Raw genomic sequence first — 4,947 nt, 5'->3', positions numbered from 1 at the left:
CCTGCTGCTTTTGTTTGTTTAGTAACTTTCCTGGGCTAAACCAGTATAATCTGTCTTCCTTGTCATATGTAGACCCTGAAAAATCTCTGAGTAATTAGCTCAATGGTCGCCTAATGATTGGATGGGAAATTCTTTCGGTGCTTTGAACTGATAAATCTCCAGTCTTTGCTGAGAAGCTGTCTTTGCTTATTAGGATACACATTTAAGATTCAGGCAGGCAGTTTAAGACTCAGCCTTAGTCTTTCTTTCCTGTTTATCAGAGCCTCAAGGTCAATCAGAGCTAAGAGGTCAGGACACATGCTCAGCCTCGGGTGCTCACAGCCCTGTGCTTCCTACCATGTGTTCTTAGGGACTTTGAGAAATGTGACACTTTATAAAGTCTGCTATAGACATATCAATCTCCAGCTTTTTATTTTAAATATTTTGATCATCTTGTTGCTTTCCCATGTCTTCCCACTGCCTCAGACAGCTGCCTTGTTAAATTATTCCAAACAACCTGAAGGAAAAGGCTGTTTTTACTGTGATTTTGTTCAGAATCAGGCCAAATAAAGGTAGCTCTACAAATGAGTTTTGCAGGGAACTACCAAACAGGTCACATTATGACTTTTTATTCTGAGAACAAAACTTTTGGGGAGTTCCAACCCTGTTTTTAGAACTGCAGTTCCTTCTAGTACTCAAAGCTTTCAAGGCTACTGGGGAATTCAGTTTTAATGCTGAGATTCAGCCATTTTCCTTGGGTAGATGCTTCCTTGATTAATTCTAAAGAGTTCTGGAAAAAATGGTTTTGACAAATTTTGTCAGTATCTCTCTTCCTTTATGCAGAACTGGATTTTCAAAATACCTTACTCTGACATTTGCACTGATACCCTGAAACCTAAATAAAAAATGGGGGAAAATGTGAACGTATACTTTATAAAATTAGATAATCGATTTGACTCCTTAACTTTCTGTTTTTATAATACCTTTCCTGCTCTGTCTAGAAAGGTGAATTTTGTGGGACTTGGATAATGGTTTAATTAAATCTTACCATTCTTTTTTTTTTTTGGAGAGATTTTTGCTATAGGGCGCGTGTGCTTGCCAGACAGAGAGAGACAGAGAGATAGAAAGCGAGAAATCACCCCCCAGGGGGGATGGTCACACCGCAATCCCTTCTCCTCCGTTCTCCTCTCAGGATCTTGAGCAACAGACGCACATGCGCCCAGCGCGAGCTTAAGCCACCAGGTACGAGACGCGAACCACAGTCGACTACATGGGAGTCCAGCGACATAGCCATTATGCTAACTGCTGGTCCCGAATCTTATCATTGTTTTCATGACTCATGAAATGAGACTTGAACTAAGTGATGTGCGCTTTCCACGTTTAGTTATTTGACAACCCTGTTGCATTTTGTCATGCTGATCACTTTCTTTTTCTCAATACTTTCTGCTCATTTTCCTTAAAATGGTTTCATGCTTCTCTTTATGTATACTTTTCTTGATGAGTTAGCCTACCTCTGGTTTCAACCAACCCTAGAAAGCAATGACTCTTACCTATGGGTTTCTAACTCTGATGTCTCCATTCAAGTATAGATGTTTACAGACATTTGCCTTAAAGAGTTCTTTAATCCATGGTACCTCAAACTCAACACATTCAAAACTAACTCCAGTTTGAGTTTTAAAACTCAGCTCCATCCTACTCTGGGTGGATGGAGGTTCCTCTCTAGCATGGTCCCATGATAAGTATGTAAATTTGGCGTATTACCGTAATCACTGACTATTTTTTTTTCCAGAGCACAGTAGATACTCAATATCATTTTATTAAATTTATGACTAGATCCAAGACTGAGATGTATTTATAAAAATTCAAAATAAACCATATCCTTTCAAAGTTCCTGTCATGTAAATATTTTCTCAAACATATATAAAACCAAACTGTCTCTGTTAGTATAGAGTCACTAACAAAATTAAAACAAATATTTTGGAAGTTGTCTTTAAAATTCAGTTTTGTGGGAACCAGCAGTTAGCATAATGGCTATGTCACTGGACTCCCATGTAGTCAACCGCGGTTCGCGTCCTGGACCCGGTAGCTTAAAAGTCACGCCGGGCGCATGTGCGTGCGTGCCCAAGATCCCGAGAGGAGAATGGAGGAGAAGGGATTGTGGCATGACCATCCCCCCGGGGGGTGATTTCTCGTTTTCTGTCTCTATGTCTCTCTCTGTCTGTCTGGCGAGCGCACACGCCCCATAGTGAAAATCTCTCCAAAAGAAAAAAAAGAGAGAGAAGAAGAAAGAAGAGAAAAAACTGATGACTGCCTAAATATGTACCAGGTATTGTGATGGACTTACCTATTGGCATCTCATCCATGGATGTCCTAGCACTGAGACTGAAACTAAGGCTCAGAAAAGATAAAATGGTGTCTAAGTTCACAGTCACATGGCTCATTGCTTAGACACGAAAATATTTTAATCCATGATATTGCATATGCTTAAACTAAGGCTCGGAAAAGATAAAATGGTGTCTAAGTTCACAGTTACATGGCTCATTGCTTAGACACTAAAATATTTTAATCCATGATATTGCATATGCTACTTCTGCTATGTATATGTTTATGTATTTATGCTTTTGACAATTCCTAAAGGCACAAAATAGTGCCGCTTTCTAAAAAGTAGAGCTTGCAATTCTTTGAGTGCTTTGAATGTCATGTTTAATTTGCTCTATTGATCTCCTAAAGAGAAAGAGATTAGTTTTGTTGGCTTCAGATCCCAAGATGACAGACACAGGAGAGAGAAAGAGTTCTCTTACTCTAGGAGAAAATAACTAGACAGGAAGAAATTTCATCAGGGAAAATATGCCAAAAGCTGCCATTTTCAGCTGCCAGAATGTTTTTCAGCTTTGTGCAGATCAAAGAGCTTGGCTTTTGTACACCAGCAATGGCTACTTTAGGACAAGTCGATCATGCCCCTTCTTGCTCTAAGCACAGAGTTAAGTGAATGTTTATTTCAAAGGAAAAAAACTATTAGAACATGCCTGCTGGCATGCATTCACTTCTTGCCTGCAGTCTCTCTTCATATTTCCTGTATAGGCACTGCCTTAGTGTCACAAAACTGAAGGAAATAATTCCTCCTGTTTTTTCCTGGCATTCTCTCAGATCTCTTTTTGCCCATAACCCTGCTCTAAGTGTTATTCTGGCTAAAGCTTGTAGAAGGCAGATACACTTGTCTTTAAAATGAATGGACAATGTGTGATTCTTTAGATATAAACAACTCTTTTCTTTTGGTTGCAAGCACCAGGGCTAAATTAGGTGACTCTAAGTCAGTTATCAGCTTGTTCTGAATTTAGGGTAGAAATGACCTGGTTAGGGTAAAATGAGCAGATAAAAGGAAACAAATTAGGCAGTAAATAACACATGAAGAAATTTTCCCTATTTTTTTTCCTCCCAGTTCTCTTTTTTATCAGAGCTTTATCAGAATAACTTTATTGCAGTCATCAACTAAAGCTGGTACATCATGAAGAGTTGTATATTCAAGAGTATTATAATGAATTTAATTTTTATTGTGTTTTGTTTAGTTTTGAGAGATTTTTGCTATAGGGCATGTGTACTGACTGACGAAACAGAGAGATTGAAAGCGAGAAATCACCTCCTGGAGGGGATGGCCATGCCACCATCCCTTCTACTCCATTCTCCCTTAGGAATTTTGGGCATGCATACACATGTGCCGTGTGTGAGTTGCAAGTCACCAGGTCCAGGACTCAAAATGCCGTCAGCCACGTGTAAGTCCAGGGCCTTAACCACTATGCTACCTGCTGATCTCTTTATTGCGTCTTAAGGAAAATCAAAATTATTTCTGACCCATGAAAAAACTCCTAGAAGTGATAAATGAATTTGGTAAAATTGCAGGATTCAAAATCAATCTATAAAATTAAATAGCTTTTTTAAAAAAAATAAAACAATAATGAACAGAGTAAGACAGAATTGAAGAAAGCAATCCCATTTACAATACCTAAAAAAAAGTGAGCTATGTAAGAATAAATTTAACCAAAGAAGTAAAAGACCTTTACAAGGACATCTATGAAAAACTAAAACTGAAAAAAGAAATTGATTATGATTTTAAAAGATGAAAGAACATCCATAAATTATTTTTTTTAAGTTTCTGCCATAGTGCACATGTACTTGCTGGAGAAAGACAGAGAGGGGGAAAGTGAAAAATCACCTGTAGTGGGAAGACCATGTGGCAATTGCTACTCCATCATTCTCTTCTTGGGATTCTGAACACAAAGGCATACACACCTGGGACTAGAACCATGATCAACCATATAGGAATCCAGCATTTTAACCACCATGTCACCTGCTGGCCCCCTACGTGTGCTTTTTAATTACTCACTTATAGGAGTGGCTATTTTTGTCTCTCTCCAAAGAGACAAAAAGATAGAGAGACACAAAATGAGAAATCACCCACCCACCCCCCACAAGTGGGGTGGCTGTGCCACAGTCCCTTCTCCACCATTTTCCTTTTGAGATTTTTGACACATACGCACATATGCCCTGTGTGAGTTTCACGTCACTGCGTCTGGAACTCAAACCACGGTCAGACATATGGGAGTCCAGCAATGTAACCATTACTCCATCTGCTGGTCCTTAGGAGTGATTATTAACAAATAAAATAGATATTAAAAATGGAAAGTTAGCTGTGGGAAAATTTTTCCCTGACAAAACAGCTTATAAATTATTTAAGTGAATTATCAAAGGGAGTGTTTCTGAGTTATGTAAATGACAGGCCATGGGAAACCTGTATTTACTTCTTCTTTTAAAGTAGTATTTATTTTCTCTTCCTTGGTTTGGAACAAAGTGTACTCATTTTAAAGGATATCTGCTCAGTAGGCCCTTGCTGGAGATGAAATAGTAGTCATAGAAAGTTGATGAAGAGTATATAAATGTGTGTGTATATATATATATATTTATAAATTAAAA

This window comes from Tupaia chinensis, unplaced genomic scaffold, assembly GCF_000334495.1.
Source record: "Tupaia chinensis unplaced genomic scaffold, TupChi_1.0 Scaffold000381_1, whole genome shotgun sequence".
In the NCBI taxonomy this organism is placed as follows: domain Eukaryota; kingdom Metazoa; phylum Chordata; class Mammalia; order Scandentia; family Tupaiidae; genus Tupaia; species Tupaia belangeri.
The sequence above is the reverse complement of the archived record's forward strand: the minus strand, read 5'-3'. Positions refer to the sequence as shown.